Source organism: Vanellus vanellus, assembly GCF_965231255.1.
Source record: "Vanellus vanellus genome assembly, chromosome: 6".
Classification (NCBI taxonomy): domain Eukaryota; kingdom Metazoa; phylum Chordata; class Aves; order Charadriiformes; family Charadriidae; genus Vanellus; species Vanellus vanellus.
The window spans coordinates 24,587,027-24,606,640 of NC_138911.1; positions in this window are offsets into that span (position 1 = coordinate 24,587,027).

Sequence of the window (19,614 nt, forward strand, 5' to 3'; positions counted from 1 at the left end):
CAAAACCATAGTCTTTTCTTAGTTCTCAGTCACCCGTGAGAGTGTCTAATGTTTTGGTTCAAGAGAACGCGGGACCATATAACAAAAAGAGTCCACTGCTAAATATTCCTTCAAGCTTCTTTGCAAAACCAAGGACACACTGACTGAGGCAAATTCAAGCCTAGAATTATAGTTCTGGTATTTTAAGGGGCAGTCATGGACAGTAAAAGCGGATCACACATTTTTATTTTTCACCTTCAGAAGGTGGTAAAAATATAAAAGCTTTAAGGACATTATGAAAAAAGCGTGGCATTTGCTAATATTTAGGGTATAGCCTAAGAAGCTTAAGCTGATTGATCAGTATCAATCATGCCGTATCTACCAGAAAACACATTTTAAATTTACAACTGGTGATGCACAGGATACATTTTTATTTCTGCTCCAAAGGGACTTTCAAAATGGTCACAAAACAACTTTCATAGTAACTTCACTGTCAGACAGATCTGCAGTCTGATAACTGAAAGCATACTAATGAGTCAATAGAACTTTCAGTTTTATGAACAGGGTGGTATTTAACATACGATACATGGTATACGTAAAGGACAGGTACTAGGCTGCTGAGGATGTCAGCATCTAAGAAATGTAAATATTTTAATTAATAGTATTATAGTTACTATAATTTAAACATGTAAGTAAATATTGCTAGATCTTTGACTGTGTTTAATATACCTGTAGGTTTATGATAAACAGACTGAAACAGAAGTGGTCTTGATGCAATTTAATCAAAGATTTCTTTTTATTCTTTCACTTCCTGCCCTGGATGTGTGGAAGTGGCTCAGATATCTAATAATATTAGCTATAATTTTGAGGGAACAACATTACTGCTTGAAACATTTCAAATTGATTTTTTTATAAGCCCAGTACATCAACAGATACATCCAGATCCTCTTGTAATCTGGCAAGCGTGGGGTTTTTTTGTCAGGAAGCTACAGATGTACCACTGACTAATTTAACATAATCATAGAAAGACCATGCTTAAAGTATCACATATTTCCACCACCTGAATGCTTTTCCTATATGCGTACACATAACTAGATTAGATGACAGTGAGGGTACAAGAGCAGCAAAGTCTTGTGGTCATTGTTTTTCCAGTATTAAGTTTAAACGGACCCGCTTTAAATGGTGGATGGGGGAAAAACAACCTGAAAAAATTGTAAATTCCATCAACAGTCTGCTGAAAAATATGTATTTTAAGTGACCTACATAAAAGCCTGAAAAAATGGAGTATATTTTCTCTCTAGAACAATACTGGTAGAATACCTCCAAAAGCTTTCTATTTTGCCACTGATAATTGCGTGCTCCCAGACTAGAATTGCTTGCAAACTCAGAGCATGAAAATTAGCGGACCAAGGGGCAAAGTATCAGGAAGATCTTTGATTTGGGGAAAAAAAAAAAAACAAAACACCACAGTAAAACTCCTTGATTGAAGCAACACAGAGACAATGTCACATGGCATTACAGGTGCTTAACTGACAGCACACATTTGAAGAGGCAAGACTGGTTCAATTTTAAACTAGCTCTGCATACCCAGTAGTGCCACACTCTGGGAATATTTATCGTGCCATAATAAAATGTGATGATTTTTTTCACCGTTTATACCTTGAAGCACAAAAGAAAAAGCATCTTTCAACATTCATTTACATACTGTACACAAAATGCCACAATAAATTACAACATGGGCAAAACTTGGAAAACTAAGTGTTCTGGTAGGTCACAAGGTAGAAGGGGTTTCTTATACTGACTTGTGTATTATCAATCTGTCTAGCAAAATTTGCTCTCCACAAAGGATGGGATTTCCTGTTTAAATCTGAATATCTAAAGTATTTGCCTTAAATCTGAAATAGTCACTGTAGATTCAAAGTAATGGGAAAAACCCCACCCATTTCTATGGGACAAATCATCGTACCTGTCTTAAAAACTCATGTAGGAAACACCTTCTAGTTAGCTAGAATTCACCTAGCTAGAATTTAGCTTCTGTCCTCTCATTTGGAAGGATACTACGTAGTTAAATCTTAGACAGTTTCAGATACCTAAATTAACTAAGCTGAGTCTAACCCTAAATGCCTTGGGAATTATTAGTCGTGTTGATTGCAAGTGCAAGGTCCTGCACCTGGGGAGGAAGAATGCTAGGCACCAGTACAGGTTAGGGGCGGACCTGCTGGGAAGTAGCTCGGAGGAGAAGGATCTGGGGGTTGTGGTAGACAGTAAATTTATCCATGGCCCAGCAATGTGCCCTTGTCGCCCAAAAAGGCCAATGGAATCCTGGGCTGCATAGGGAAGAGTGTGGCCAGTAGGTCGAGGGAGGTCATTCTCCCCCTCTACTCTGCACTGGTGAGGCCACAACTGGAATACTGTGTCCAGTTTTGGGCTCCCCAGTTCAAGAGGGACAGGGAACTGCTGGAGCGAGTCCAGCGAGGCAACTAAGATGATTAAGGGCTTGGAGCACCTCCCTTATGAGGAAAGGCTGAGAGAGCTGGGACTCTTTAGCCTGGAGAAGAGAAGGCTGAGGGGAGACCTTATTATGGCATACAAGTATCTCAAGGGTGGGTTGAAGGAGGATGGAGCCAGGCTCTTTTCAATGGTTCCAAGTGACAGGACGAGGGGCAATGGGCACAAGTTAGAACACAGAAAGTTCCGTTCAAATACACGGAAACACTTCTTTACGGTGAGGGTGACAGAGCACTGGCACAGGCTGCCCAGGGAGGTTGTGGAGTCCCCTTCCCTGGAGATTTTCAAGACCCGCCTGGATGCAGTCCTGAGTAATGTGCTCTCGGCAATCCTGCTTTAGCAGGGGAGTTGGACTAGATGATCTCTAGAGGTCCCTTCCAACTCTGAAAATTCTGTGTTTCTTTCACATCATAATAATTACTCCACAATGGCTGTCTCAAGGGTCTAACTGGCAAACGCTCATGCAATGAACCACAGAAGAAGAGATGAAGGTCTCTTCAATGGGACATTTGCAACTGACTACATAAATCTCACTTTTTCCTCAGTCAGTTCTGACCAAGCTCAGAAGCAAACGACTGCTGTGACTGCAAAAGAAAGAAAAGCTGTTCATTTGGCACCCTGCTTGGTAAGGAACAATAATAAGCCAATTGGAGAGAAACATTTGTAGTTTGGGGGAGGAAAAAGAAATTAAAAGTGTTTTACGTAATACTATAAACATGCAGGAAGAAGCCAGGCTATCTTTGCATGAAATACAAAACTTTTTGTTTGAAGTCACAAAATACATGAATAAACTTTTATCAGAAAAGACTACAGGGTCAGCAGACAGCAAAGACCTTGCAGTTCCTGCTGTGGTCTCCTCTGTTGAGGAGCCCAAGGTGAGCAGTTGCAGTAGTGAGACAAAACCAAGCTATTAATAGTGCTGACCAGGTGGAAAAGCTCCCCTTCCTCAGAGAGCTCCCTTTAGGAATGTTCTTGAGAAAGAAATTGTAGTTCTTGAAAAATGTATGTTTTTTCTTTCAGTACTCCACAGAGATCATCACCACATAAATGATTGCAATTGTATAATTTCTTTCATGATGAAAATCAAGAATGTTGACTTGATTATTTTGGGTGAGGGAAAAAAAAAACCCAACAGCAAATCTGAGGCCCCTCTTCAATCTCAAAATATGATGCTATTCTTTTTGACATTTTTATGAACTTCTTAGAATCCACTGACAGCAATAGATTTGGCCAGTATTCTATAAATATTTTTATTTCATTCTTGACTGATATTTTAGTGGTTGTAGGTTTTGCTGCAGAATTGATTAGAATTTGGTATTATGTAAATACAGTTGATAAAAGCATTAATCAAAGTAGGCCCCACAGAAGCTGCGAACAAAAGATGTAGCGTCTACACAAAAATATGATGCAAGATAAGAAGTATCAAAATAACAAAGAGAAAATCTCCAAAATACCAGAGAGAAAAGGACATAAAGCAGACATTTATTGAACATAAGGTAATTTAATGGTTTGTGATAGGGATGGAATGTACATGCCTGAAAAGGATGCAAGTGTAGTCTGATAAATTTTGATCTCTGTATAAAAAGGGCTGTCAGAAACCATGTAGGCTTTGTATTGGTCCCAGGAAGCCTGCATAACATTGTACTAATGCTTTGTCTACACACATCACGCGCAAGCATCTTGTGTATTAGATCATGAGCATGTTAGGGCCATTACCTCGTAGACGTTAAATACGGGGGAGCCATTGCCACTGAACTCAATCTGTGCTCCTCTATGAAACGGAATGGTGCTGAAGTTTCCAGACTACAAAGTAATGGACCTCTGACTATAAATCAACAAAATAGACTAATACAAAAGCAATAGGGTTGTTTTCTCTTTCCTCTCCTCTGAAAGGGTCAAATTAAAAAGAGGGATTAGGTGGCTAAAATTTGTCACAGCCAGACCAAAAGCAGAAGAAACTAAGAAATGCTACTAAATTAACAGTAATTTCTCAACATCATTGACAATAAAGTTAGTCTTTTGCTCTTGGAGACCAAAAAGATAATCACAATAGCCAACCAAAAGCCCTCCTATATAATAAGATGAGCATCTTTCTGTGTATCACAAAAAGTGGCTACTAGGAAGAAGCTTCATAAAGATGTTCAGTTGACACTCTAATAGTACTACCTTATAAGGAAGTTCTGCTATGCAGAATGCACACAGAAGTGTGTGCCTGGGTACACACACTACAAATTCCTCAAATTCAGACAGTAACTGAAACTGATGAAACATCGATGATTTAAAATACACCACCCCTTTTGCCCTAAAGGAAAAAGTTTACCTTAGTACTTCAAACTTACATATTAATAATCAGCACTTACAATTTAAAAGCTTTATTAGGTCTTCAAATTCAATGTTCTTTCTGTACCTCCCACAGTTCCCTCACAGATTTGCTTAAATAGGAAGAATAATTTCTTTTGTAGCTATAAACTCGGAACAAAAACAAAAGTACAACATTGTGCACACTTACAAGTGTGCATCGATACATTGGCAGGAAGGGAACATATTATTATTACTACAAAATGCATTCCTAAAATTGCAAGGATTCAAAAACATTTTTATTTCAAATAAGTTTTTAAAGAGTATGATTTGTCTAACATGTTATTAGGACCTCTTCAGATGAAAGGAGAAAAATGGATTAATAACAAGGAGCATACTGATTGAACTCTAATTACTATTATCACAGCTAAATGATATTTTTTGCATGCAAGCTGAAGCTGTGTATTTTTTGATACAGTCCCCTAACATATTGTCACTCATTTCTCTGCTCTTAGTTAGAGCCATTTTCCATTGAATTGAAAATAACAGTGCCTCGAGTAACTATGCAGTACAAAATGCTTCCAGTTAGCAGCCAATTCTCTAACAAGAGAAAGAAATAAATTAATCATCCTGAACAGTGTTTTCAGCTGAAGAATACTATCCACATAAAACCCCTCTAAAAATAATTTATACCTGGATTATTACCAGCACTACCCAGATGATTAATTTTTTACCCCTAAGTTAGTTACACAGCAATAAAACTACTAACACAGAATTTCTGTTCCATAAAATAATGATATCTTGTAAACACACTGAATTCTTGGGATCAGGAAGAAGTCTAGAAAATGAAAGACATTGATGACAGTAAGGAAACAAAAGAAAAATATCAGGAGTTGCCCCATGTTCACAGACCCTTGATGCAGTGTCAGTACTGAAAAATCCCATATGCTGATCCAGAGGGTTGGGGTTAATTTACCCCTAGAAATGAAGCTGTCTGCGCAGGACCAGCCTTCTCAAAGCACTGAGAGCTCCAGCTCCAACCCCATCTCCCATGCTTTCAGGGTCCCTGTCACAGACTGGGGTTTCCAGGGCTTGCCAAACACTCACATTAAACTGCAGGGGATTGGCAATAGGGAATCATCAGTTTGTAATAGGGACTACTAGGGCTTGGTATCTCTTCATACCAGGGGAGCCTAGACCCAAAAAGGCACGGCTAGAAGCACAGCCCAATTTCTACCCTCCAGGCTTTGTGGCAGACAGCTTTCATTATAGAACTGCGTTTAATTGGCTTCTCACAGATTGCAAAAGCACTGGTATTGCTAAAAGTTATCAGGCTGGCTGTTGTGATGAAAGACTAAGGACATATATTTAGTTTCCACAAATTTGCATATTCTGATGTGAAAAAAATTTCTTGAGAAAATGTACATCAGTTCATATCAGTAGCAGCATCACCCTGTTGCTGCCAGAATACCTTTGATTGCTGAATATGCTAAACACCCACTGCACATGTGTTTAGTTATCTTGTCAAGTGCTATACTGAGACACTTATATCTATACTAGTACTGTGAGTAATGCATCTTGTGCTACCCTCTTAGGAAACAGGGACTAGGAGTCAGTACCTTCCAGAGATCAGGGAGAAGAACTGGGCATCATGAAATTACAAGGGTTGTAATAGCAGGAAATGTAAATGATGGGATGTCATACACAGAAAGCTGAAGCTTCCTGCTCATCCACAGCCAACAGCTACGCAGTCATATTAGGGCAATTGCAATTTAATTTTTTTTCTGGACAATATGATAGTACTAATCCATTTAATTTTTATTTCAAATCGATCTCTTTATTACAAAATCTAATGAGCGCATCAAGTAAAAATTCATCTTCACAATGCCGTCATGCAAAATCTATTTTCTTTCCCTAGCAATGAAAAATTAGATCTTAGCTCATGTGATCACGACACTGAAAGTATTTATGAACAGCAACAAAAAAAAATAGACATTGGTAAGGGATGCTTGGTGATTTTATTTTTCCCCTGGTCCAATCCTGCATGAAGCTACAAACACATATGTCAACTTCCTAGCTAAAACAAGACTTTTGACCCACACCTCCAATTCTTTGACCACTTTTGCATCTTCTTGTTGTCAGTCTTTCAGCAGAGAACAGAGACACGGTCCAGTTCCCATTACAGAGCTTTTAGACCCCAGTTTGGGAACCTCTGCCCTACTCCACAGTTGAATAGACAGATTCAAATGACTCTTTCCTTCAACTGATAAGTTATTTGCAGAAAGATCATCATATTATTTAGAGTTGTTAGCAAAGTTGACATGAACAAAGACAAGCTGACTGGCTATGTGGCAAACCTCACATTTAGGCTCTTACTAGTCACTATATATAAAACATCACCGCAGTCAGCTGATATAATTTCTACTCTTGGACTGAAGCTTTCCCCAAAACAGTGACAGAAATCAATTCCCAAATACTGGAGCCAATAAAATTGTCCTTACAAATGTTTGTGCGCAGAAAAGACTGAAACAACATCATGAACAAATTTGAATCAATGAGCTTTTCGAGAGTCAAATGAATACTCAGAGATCCAACCTCAATCTCAGGAAATGGACCTTTATCAGGCAAGAAATGCTTATGGCAATGAAATAAAACATAAACAGAAGAAAATTTAAGATTGTCATCCCACTAGCAATATCAGAAACAATATTTTTACTGAACAGCAACAACGTTCAGTACATATTGCTGTGAGAAAGAATAAATGGCCTTTTTTTGCCTTCCCTGTGTACTAGTGCATTAAGTCTGAGAAGGTCATTAATATTACTTAGTGTCTTCTCAAAACTGAAGATTTTAATCAGAGTTTACATTCCTGTCAGCCATTGTGTACTCTTGTTTTTGCAGTGCCTACTATAAAAGGTCACAATACTGCTATTTTGGGGGAGGCTAACAATTAGAGAAGTTTATCTAGTGTCAGGTCATTTTGCTGACCAGGTAGGCCCTGTACAATTTTTTTTTAGAGCTTTGCTTATCATTTACCATTAATCTTGACTTGTGTTGCTATGGATTTTCCTGAGCGAAGGTTATGAATGTGTAGCAGAGTCTGATGGAGATTAATGTGCAGAGTAAAACAAGGGAACAAAAATACTTTCAGAAAGGTATGACCTCAGACACAATCCGTCATAGTACCTTTGCCACTGCTGCAATAAAAATAAACATCTCTAGCCAATGGTTTCTTTGATAAAATCAAATCATAATCATGAGCTAAACTGAACATGTAATCAGTGTTACAGTAAATGTATTACACTTACATGTTGTTCAGAACACTCGGTAGAACATCAGCCCGTTTGCTTTCTGCATCAATTAATAATCATGATTTCTCACAATAAAGAAATTCATTTCTGGGAAGAGAAAAAAAAACCAAAACAAAACATGAGGTTAAATGATTGGCAGTTTTTTCAGTAGTCACACTGTGGTAATATATGAAAACGTAAAATCTCAGCTGGAAAATTTACAGGAACATGCTACAATTTCATTAAAAAACCTGCATAATTAAATCTTTATTTCTGAGGGTGAACATGCTATTAACATTTTATGAGAGTCAAGAATATATTTCATATATAGGTAAAAAGCTACTTGAGCTGCAGGGAGTTTCTTTATTATTTCTGTTTTATTTTGTTCTGCCAGGAAAAAAGTTTTTGTTTTTCAGGAAGCATGCATTCCCAGTTTCAATCAAAAAGATCTTTCACAAATACTCTAAAATAAAATAGCCAAACCTCACCAATGTTCTTATAAAAAAAAAAAAAAGAAATCACATTTTCCTTGAATATGAATAGTAGAAGGATTTGAAGGAAATTCTGTAGATTATATCCCAGAGTATCTCCCTTTATCCCTTTTCAATATTCGTTTCTGAGAATACATGAAAAAAAGAACAGGTAGTCTGAATAATAGAGTCTTACAGTGAAATCAGTTTAACAGTGGAGTAGACTCCCAAGAAAATGAAGAATCTCTACAGGTAGATATAGTACAATTTACGATATCCAGTTCATTCCTACTGTTCTGACAGAAGCTTAAGAGGGTTTAACACTTCCTCTAGTACAAAATAAGACCAATTTTAAAAATTTTTACCTCTCGCACCTGTAAACAAATATATTCTATTTAGAGTGGTTAGGCAGTTTTATTTCTTGCTTATCCTAAAAAATAAAAACATTTCCAGTCAGTGTTGTGGGATGTTCCTTACTGTCAACAGGGAATGTAAAACATTTTTGAAAAGTGACTCTATTCCTGCAGATTCCTGAATTATAAACTGAAACCTGGTCACCATAGGCTTGGGCTTTTTATTTACTCTTTGTGATCCCCTGTGAACCCTTTCTCAGCCATCCTACAGATGAGGATGCTAAACACTGAGGAAAAATATTACCTAAGAGCTCTTAGTAAATTTAAACCTGTCAAAACTCAGAGAAAATACTTGTGAGGGCTATATTGAGGGGTAATACTTGTGGGCTGCAATGAGAGAATCTGTTGGTTGTCTAATAAGTCCACTTAGTATCTAAAGCCTCATCAAACACTTATGAGGAAACAAGTGATGGCACGCAGGTGCTCATGGCATGAACGCAGGTAGCAAGATACAGCTTTCCAGTTTTGTCAGCCCTTTGTGCAACAGTGATTCTGACATATTGCATTTGTCTAGGTATAAAGCAATGTAGACTGGCTGTAGGCACACGTGGCCAAGTTTAGCTTGGCTTACAATGTTAGAAATACAGATATTGAAATGCAACAGTACAGCTTAAATGATTAGAAACGTCTTGAAAGAATCACCTTGTTCTGGTAATTTTCAGGCAAACATCAGTAATGTGGAATTTTAATAAATCTCACCCTTCAATAATTTTGGATTTAAGCAAATAAGAATAAATATTGGAAGCTCTAAAAAAAGGTACGAAATACAGAGTTACATCTGCTGGCTGATAACAAGGTGTCGTGGTTTGGCCTCAGCCAGCAACAAAGAACCACGCAGCCGCTCGCTCGACTCCCACAGCCGTGGGAAAAACCGGCAGAAAAGGGCAAAACTCATGAGTTGAAATAGTATAATTTAACAGAACAGGCAAAGGGAAGAAGAAAGAAAAACAATAGCACCGATAAAGGAATATAAGAACCCGATTATAGTACCGCAGCATACCGTCCGGACCCGCACCACCACAGCCCACCCCTGAGCGGCAACCACCTCCCTCTCCCGGGCTAGCGCCTCTTATAGCAGGGCATGGGTCACGTGGTATGGAATACTTGCCTCCCCTGTCGGCTTCTTGGGGAAATTAACCCCATCCCTGCCGGAACCAGGACACAGGGTATAGAAATTATTTGTCATTGGTAGTTCAGTCCTACCAGCTACCTGGAGAAACATTTGCTCTTCTCAGAAGGTGCTCAGTGACTTTTATTACTTAGCCAATTAAAAGGGGCTAATTTGGGCTCAGTTCCTTGACAATTGTGCACTGAGGACTAGAAATCAGTGTGACAACAAAGCACAAATTTAGAAGAAAGGCATATATCTGAGAAGTAAATTATAAAGCCAATGCGCTGTACTGGAACTCTTTAATATATCTCATATGTGAAAAGCAAGTAAGGCTGGCCAGTCTGTGTTGCCAGAAAACGGAGTACTTGCCTAAAAGGTGCAGTCTCGATAGAAGTCATCTTCAAACCATGGGAATGAAGACTCTCCTTCCAGAATCTGCCAAAGCAAATCGCCTTTCCTTCACTACCTTAGTCCTATAGAAATATGCATTCCTTTAAATGGGTGGAAAAAAGCCAGATGGTGAGACAGTAAGTAAAACTTTTTAGTATATAAGGCAAGGGAGGGAAGAGGAGAGGAGAGGAGAGGAGAGGAGAGGAGAGGAGAGGAGAGGAGAGGAGGGAGAGGAGAGGAGAGGAGAGGAGAGGAGAGGAGAGGAGAGGAGAGGAGAGGAGAGGAGAGGAGAGGAGAGGAGAGGAGAGGAGAGGAGAGGAGAGGAGAGGAGAGGAGAGGAGGAGAGGAGAGGAGAGGAGAGGGATAGAAATACTTCTTAATTCTTCTGTTTAGAATCATAGAATTCCTGAGGTTGGAAGGGACCTTTATGATCATCAAGTCCAACGATTAACCTGCCCTGACAAAAACCACTTCTAAACCATGTCCTCAAGTACCACATCTACCCTTTTTTTAAACATCTACAGGGATAGCAAATCCACCACCTCCCTGGGCAGCCTATTCCAATGTTTAATAATCCTTTCAGTGAAATTTTTTTTCCAAATATCCAATCTAAGAATCCATTTCTTCTTGTCCTATCACTTGTCAGCAGGGAGAAGAGGTCAGCCCCCACCTCTCTACAACCTCCTTTCAGGTAGTTGTAGAGGGTGATAAGGTCTTCCCTCAGCCTCCTCTTCTCCAGGCTGAACAACCCCAGTTCCCTCAGTCATTCCTTATAAGACTTTGTCCTCCAGACCCCTTACTAGCTTTGTAGCACTTCTCTGGACACGCTCCAACACCTCAATGTCTTTCTTGTAGTGAGGGGCCCAAAACTGAACACAGTACTTGAGGTGGGGCCTCACCAGTGCCGAGTACAGGGGGATGATCACTTCCCTAGTCCTGCTCACCACACTATTCCTGATACAGGCCACGATGCTGTTGGTCTTCTTGGCCACCTGGGCACACTGCCGGCTCATATTCAGTTTAGGATGTGCTCAATAACCCTTTGCCTGGTTTGATGACTTCCCGTTGTTCAAAAGTCATATATGGGTTCACAGGGACTAAAGAAATATGAAACACAGTAAAATAATCTTTACATTTCTAACCTACATAGCTGTAGCCTTTCCCTCACCAAACTATGTCCCCTATTAAAAAAAAATTCCAAAGATTCATTCATATGCAGTTCACCTCCCCTGACTGTCATAGATATGTCTCCACAGGATCAGGTGAAAGATAACTTATTCCTGTCTAAGGATGTAGCAGTTTGATGCAGCCTCTCTGCCTTGGATGATATAGTTAAGCTTTGTTTCACAGGCATGTACATGGCCACACAATACTCAGACTGCTTCCTAAGAGCACAGGCGTGGTTAGGGCCTGCAGATGACCACACAGAAATACCTAGCTGCTAGGATTATCTACATACTGTGAATATACAGTATATGGAAGCATGTACAGTATATGCAAGCAAAGATCACTAGAATAGAAATATTACAAATTTGAGAGAGAAAAAAAATGAAAGGAAACCAGAGATATGTAACATTTTGGAAAAAAAAAAGACATTTACTGATATTTAAGAAGTTATCAGTATGGAGCATCATAGAATACAGCTTTGGGAAGAGGAAGAGTATAATGGTTTTGTGAAACAAATCTACAGTAGAAAGATGAAGTCCTTCAAAATACTTTGTCTCATAGCTCATTCTCAAATAGTGACCAAAATCATCAGTACTAAACACAAAAATCTGGATGATCTTATGTAAAAAATGTTTAAGCTTTAATAAACATTTCTGCAAGTTTGGTACTATGAATTAGAAGTTTAACAGCAGCATTCATAGTAGTAATAGTGAAAAAGTAGTAAGAGAAGGGTGTAAATGAACATGAAATAACCTAAAGATTAAAACACGTTTAATCAGCATGACGCGTCATTGCTGTCCTTATTACATTTTTGTGCTGTTATTATACTAATATATTTTACACAAACATTAGCCAAGGCTGTTTTAATTAGCGATGTCTACACCACCAAGGGACTTTTGCTTGAAAAATTGTAGCTAAGAGAAAGATAATGATTATATATGGCAAGTTTAGAGACTTAGCAAAATACGTAATATTTATCCAATAAGCATACCCCCAGAGTAATGCCACTTACTTTTCTTATTAATATCCTAGAAATACAGGATTTCAGGAGAACTCAACTAATCATCTAGCACATGCACTGATTTTCTGAAATACAATCAAGGATCTTCAGAAGGTCTTCTGCCTGCTTGCCCTCTAGTTACTCCTAGAAACTATTAGCAAAAAGCATTCATGACATTATTTTTCCATTGTTCTGTTATTCTTAATATCGTTTTCCCAACATCTTTAAGCAGCAAATAAAAGCAATAACTTCTTGCCTCACCTACAGTGAGCATGAAAACCACTGATCAAAGCACTCAGTGTAACAACCAACACTACAATCCTTTGGGGATTTCACCTTCACTTTTTTCCTGCTATCAGAACTTTCATAGTTGTCAAAACTTGTCCAGTACCCAGACATAAACAAATGCCCCATCCACTGTTAAGAGGAGTGGAAACATTACTATGTCATACATACATTTCTATTATATTTGTTGGGGTTTTTTTTAATTTTATTTTTATTTGCCTCTTGAGCAACAGTATAATATATCAAATGCATTTGCTTTACAGTCCACTGTTAGCGCCAGCTAGGCGCAACGCTGACCCTTTTCCAGCCCTCTGCCCTGCAAGTTCTCCAACATTAACATTTCCTAGTTACTTAACTACATCTATGATACAATAAATATAAAACTTATATACATCTGTGTTAACTCATTTTCCATTGTTCTTGCCTGAATTTATTTCCTTTGTTATTAACTATTAAAAATAGGCCTGTAATTCAGTTTTTTGGTGAAGATTAATAGAATAAGGTCAATGAATACTGCATTTTCTCTTTAAATGTTTGTTATATGCTCACTTACCCCAATAATATAATACAATTTCTTTCATATTTTCTTACATCTAATAATTTTTTAAAGCCTTGTAACTCTTTTGGTAGTTATAGTCCACATTTTGCCCCAGCCTTTCCAAATTTATCCTTACATAGACATTGTTTCTATATGTAGCTACAACTTGTTTATGGTCTTAATGGAATTTCTTTTTTGATATTTAGGCTCTTAAGAACTGAGGCTACCATGCTGCTTTACTATCACATACCTTTCTTTTTTTTTTTTCTTGTTTTTTTTTCCCCCTTTTTTTCCACAAAGACAACCCATAACACTACCACGCAAAGTAAATGAATTTTCTGGATGACAGAAAGAGCAAATGAGTTGACGCAAGGCCAACCAATTACGCCACAACAAAACCTGAAACGTCGTCTGGATTTACAGTGTTCAGTGCTAGTCAGTCCCTTTAAATTAACTTAGAGGAGCATAAAGTAATAGTGTAGAGGGGACTAAAACAATGCTTATAATGAGCAAAATAGGAAGAACATATAACAACAGGGCTTTCTCTGCTGAAAAAAAAACAAACCACTGAATTGTGCCTAATTTCAGCAGTGCTGGGGAAACAGAAGTGCCAATTAAAACAATTGGCTTCAGGTTCAATTTTCATCTTGAAAATGGATTAGCGTACCTGGATCTTATATAACATTGCTCTTGCATTTACAATTAATTCTTTACCTTAAAAATATTAGAATGCCAATACAGCTGAGTGGAATGGACTACTACTCAAAATCCTTCTGGGAATTCAGAACACAGCAACTATCTAAGAGCCGACACAACAGCAGTACAAAACAATTCAGGTTAACATTGGCTTTATTCAAACAAATTTCAGAAGTTACACAGCTATGCAGAATTAACTGTAAGAGCTCAGGTTTTGGTCAATATTTCTACTGCTAAAAAGCCAAGCAACAGATAATTGCAATAGATAGGAAAGCTCAGCTTTAGTTTTATGTTTCATCCAGAAGAGAAGGTGACAGCTTCAAACTCTTTTTCTAAGGCACCGGTTCAATACAGTCATTAGGCTAGAGCAGTGCCTACAATTCACAAGCTTATCTCCTTACGTGTTATGTTTGTTTGTTTGCTTTATGACTGCAGCATAAGGAACAGTTAGAGAAAGCTGCTCGTATGAAGTGAATTGAGTAGCACTTTAAGCTTCCAGGTGTGTTATAGAACTTGTGAGAAATGACTCAAATTATTGTAAACAAGTGCTGCAGCTGCAGGGACAATCATGATGTCAGGTGGTGTTGCTTTGGGGTTTAACAGTTGCGCCAACTAAATTACAAAGGCTTAGGAATTTTTCTCTTGCAGCACCACTGGACAAACTTACTCTTTCCCAGTACAACCTCCCCCTCTCTTTCCTTCCTAAACTAAATGCATTGAACGATGCCAAGTACTGCCCAGGCAAGACATTATTTTTAGTTCAATCAACCTATTTTCAGAATTTATCAACATTACGAAAGACTGCGAAATCTTTTCAGAGCCCAGACAGTCCTGCTGCCTCCCAGTAAGAGCTATTTCAAGCTGGCACACTGGCCGTTGAGGATATACTGCAAATAATGTAGGCATTAGCTAATGTTTTCCCCATTTTAGCCAAATGCTTTACAATTCTCTTTGGAATATTATTCCTGTATTTCCCATATTTCAAAAGTGCAGGATCAAAGCCCTGGAGAGAAAAAGAAAGCAAAAAATGAAATTCTACTTTATTTCTGGTAGTCTGTGTGTGTTACTGGGTGCTGTAGTCAGCAGGATGGCAAGTAGTATCACCAATTATTTATGGAGGCATGAAGTGAATCCCAGTCCCAACTTCTCAGAAGAATGGGCTCATGACAATTAGCATAACTGGGAAGTTGTTGAAGACCACTTAAAAGCAACTAGGGGCCACACAAAGGATGAAAAAGGAATTATCTGCAAGATGCTAGGTACCAGAGAAGGGCCACAAAAATGATCAGAGGGCTGGGGCACCTCTCCTATGAAGACAGGCTGAGAGAGCTGGGGTTGTTCAGCCTGGAGAAAAGAAGGTTCCCGGGGGAGACCTTATCGCAGCTTTTCAGTACTTAAAGGGGACAAGATGAGAAAGATGGGGACAGACTTTTTAGTAGGCCCTGTTGCGACAGGACAAGGGGTAATAGTTTTAAACTAAAAGAGGGTAGATTTAGACTAGATATAAGGAAGGCATTTTTTACAATGAGGATGGTGAAACACTGGAACAGGTTGCCCAGAGAGGTGGTAGATGTCCCATCCCTGGAAACATTCGAGGTCAGGTGGGACAGGGCTTTGAGCAATCTGATGTAGTTGAAGATGTCCCTGCTCATTGCAAGTGGGTTGGACTAAATGACCTTTAAAGGTCCCTTCCAAGGCAGTATACAAAATGAAGGAGCAGGACCTAGAGAAAGAAATAGAATGTAGGAAAGTAACTGAGTTGTTACTGTCTTTAAAAATTGAACAGCTGCATAAACAATTACAGGAAGAAAAGGGAAAAAGACAAAAGCTGGGAGAAAAGGTTGAAATGCTTGTACAAGCTACCCTCCTCCCTGGGGTTGTACAGATTAGCAAACTAACAGTATCCCCTGAAGATTGGAATGGAGACGTCTGGGGTGGTCCCAGTGATACAGTGAGCCAGAAGACAATCCTTTGTTCCCCACAAATCCTCCCAAATATGAAGCTATACCCATTGTTAAAACAGAAAGAACTGTGGCACCTCAGAGGTGGTCATCTGCAACATACTACACAAACCATCCCCTGGGATCTCTTGCAATTGAAAAATTTGCAAGAGAGATATAGCAAAAAGCCAGGTGAAACTGAATCTGAATACTTGTGGCAAGTATGCCTAAGTAGCAGTGACCAAATAATGCTGAGTGAGACAAAGCACATGGCTTTGGGGGTCTGTGACTTTTCTTAAATTTAGGACCTGACCCAACAAATACACCCATTCTATCCATCAGCCGAGTAGCCTATTGGGCTGGAGGAATAGACATCATGGAGCAGGGTGAACCCTCCATAGTCCTCATTAAATCTCTAAGTGAGCTCTCTACAGTGGTCCTATAAGCTGCCTGCGTACAAGCCATTCACAAACAAGGACTCTAAGGTGTCCCACTATCTGCTACAGTAGATTTTGCAATGTTAAAACCATTGACTAGAGGAGCCACAGCAATTCTTAAACCCTATCTAGTTGAAAAACGGAATGAGATTAAAAGAAATATTGACTATAATAAAAAAAAAGAGCAATAATGCTCCCAAACAACTCGCTGCATGGGTGGAAATAATGCACAACTTTGTTAACTACAGCCATGAAATGGGCTGGGACGATGCACCAGATGAAAAAAAAAGCCTGAAGTCATGGGTAGAAGACCACAAAGTAAGAGCCATGAAACAGGGAATAGATATGAAGTAAAAAAACTGAGTAATGTCCAGAAGGCAACTGGGCATCCCTGTCTGGAAAGTGGAAGATTATCAGTGGATAATGATGATGGCCCACACATTTTAATTCCAGTTGGTCCTCAAAGAAAATTAGCCAAGTTTTGAATAGATATAGGAGAACAAATTTGAATACTAATATAAGAAGATGCTGAGCAGCTGAACGTATGGTCTGGACAGCAAAGAGTTAAAATCACTGGTGTGAATGGAGCAACTATTTTGTGCCAAACCCCCCAGGTCAACTTATGGCTCCTGGGCGAGAAGCGGATGTCAACTTGCTTTGCAAATAAAGATCATCATGAAAATATTTTAGGTTTTGGTGGTCTCAACAGACAAACGTGGCACCTGCTAGATGGCAGTGTGTGGTCCCTTGGCTCAAACATTGACCCCAGCCCTGGTAGAAATCGGAAGGCCTCAGTGCACGCGCTTCGCGCAGCCCCTGAACTCCCTGATACAAAAATTACTAACGTACTGCAATATCCAATTTCTGCTGCGGCACAAGATGGAACTTCTGAAGTCATAGCTGATTTGGAGAAACAACAAATTATCTCCAGAACCCACTCCTGATATAACTCACTTGTCTGGCCAGTTCGTAAACCAGACAGGAGGTGGTATTTAACAGTTGATTATCGGCACCCAGGTGCTAATACAGCCCCTCTAACAGCTGCTCTACCAAACATTGCAAACTTAACAGCTTACTTGCAAGCAGTTGCACGCCCATAGATGGCAATGCTAGATATAAAAGATATGTTCTTTATGGTTCCCTTGAAGGAGAAGGATAAAGAGCAGCTTGCTTTCACTTGGGAGGGAATACAACGTACCTTTAACAGACACCCACAGGGGTATAAACATTCCCCCACAATTGCTCATGTCGTACTTGCTGAACTTTCACAGTCTCACTCCCCCAAGATGTGAAACTGTACCAATATATAGATGATATTCTGATTGGAGGAACTTCCCCTGAGACAGTGGGGGAAGCAGCAGCAGCAGTATGGCAAGCACTAAATAAAGCAGAAATTGAGATTCCACACAGAAAACGTCAGGGACCAAGTAAGGAGGTAAAATTTTTAGGTACTTGGTGGATAGCGCGCAGTGCAGTAATTCCTCCAGATACCTTAAGAAAAATTGAAAAGCTGCAAATTCCCCAATCAAGGAAGGAGTTACAACAATTAAAAGGAATTGTAGGATGTTGGAGGAAGCATATGGCTGGACTGTCTATAATTTCCTGTTCATTATACTCACTCTTACGGAAAGGCAAATCCTGGGAGTCGAAACTAGAACATATAAAGGCTGTAAAAACTGTAACTGAAAAATTAAAAACATATCAGTCACTGGGACCAATACACCTCCGTGACCCAATTATAGCCAAATGGGGTTTTGCCAAACACGCTACTTACTGTAACCTGTTACAAACTGGCCCCGATGGGCCAAAAAAACCTTTATTGTTTAGCTTAACTGCATTTAAAGAAACAGAACGATGATACTCTGAATGGGAAAAGGGACTTCTATTTTTAGTCAGAGCAGTTAAACATGCTGAGAAAATACATCAGAGACAACCTGTGCAAATTAGAGGACTGTTAATTTACTAGAAGCAATCCGAAAGGGTCTACTACCCCAGAAGGAGTTGCACATAAACCCACTCTCAGAAAATGGTATGCCTACCTAACAGGAGTTGCAGCAAATATGCAACTAATAGAAGGACACACTAAGGTTTCCAAATTGCAGATGCCCCTAAACACAAACCCTTGAGCATTACAGCAACCTTTTAACCTTCACCCATTCTGGATGCACTGCCCCTCACTGAGGGTACATCAACAGAAAACATTTGTTTCATGGATGGTTCAGCAAAAAGTGTAAATGATAAATGGCAATATAAGGCCATTGCATGAGATATTACCACTGGCAAAAAACTAATAGAGGAAGGCGAAGGCAGTACACAAGTGGAAGAAATAAGAGCAGTTGTTTTGGCAGCAAAGAATGGAGCAAAAATTATATATGTAGACACTTATGCTGTGTGGGCCAGTGCCACCCAGTGGCTCTATCAATGGGAAAGTTTGAATTGGGAAGTAAATAGATCCCCAGTTTGGAGAAACAAAGATTCACAATTATTACTAGATATATAGCCAGAAAAACACTTTTAAAGATGGGATGGATAAAAACTCACGCTAAGGGTTATCAAGCAGCACAAAGTGGAATCAAAAGGTAGATGAGCTAACTAAAATCAGGAAAATTACTTTAAATCCTGATATTGTGTTATTGAATGGGATAACAGTTACATCAAAATCTAGGCCACACAGGTAAAGAAGCATTTTACTTTGCTGCACAGAGTAAAGACCGGCCTATAAACAGAAAAACTTGTGAAACTATTCTTACAGAATCTCCCCAGTGTATATTGAAATTACAAGCAGATAGTCCTGTTAAAGCAAAACTTCTACATATCAATGAAGGGAAAACTTTATGGTCTACATGGCTAATTGATTATATCGGAACATTCAAATCCTCTGCAGAATATCAATATATCCTCACAGGAGTGGAAGTAGTCTCTGGCTTGCTTATGGTGACTAAGTGTCAGAAAATCGATGGGCGAAATACAGTGTGAGGGCTATTGTTTTGGTTCTCAAATATACCTACTCTTGATGCTATCCAAAGCAATAATGGCTCACATTTTTTTGTGTAAGGAAGTGCAAGATTGGGCCAAACAAGAGGGAATTAACT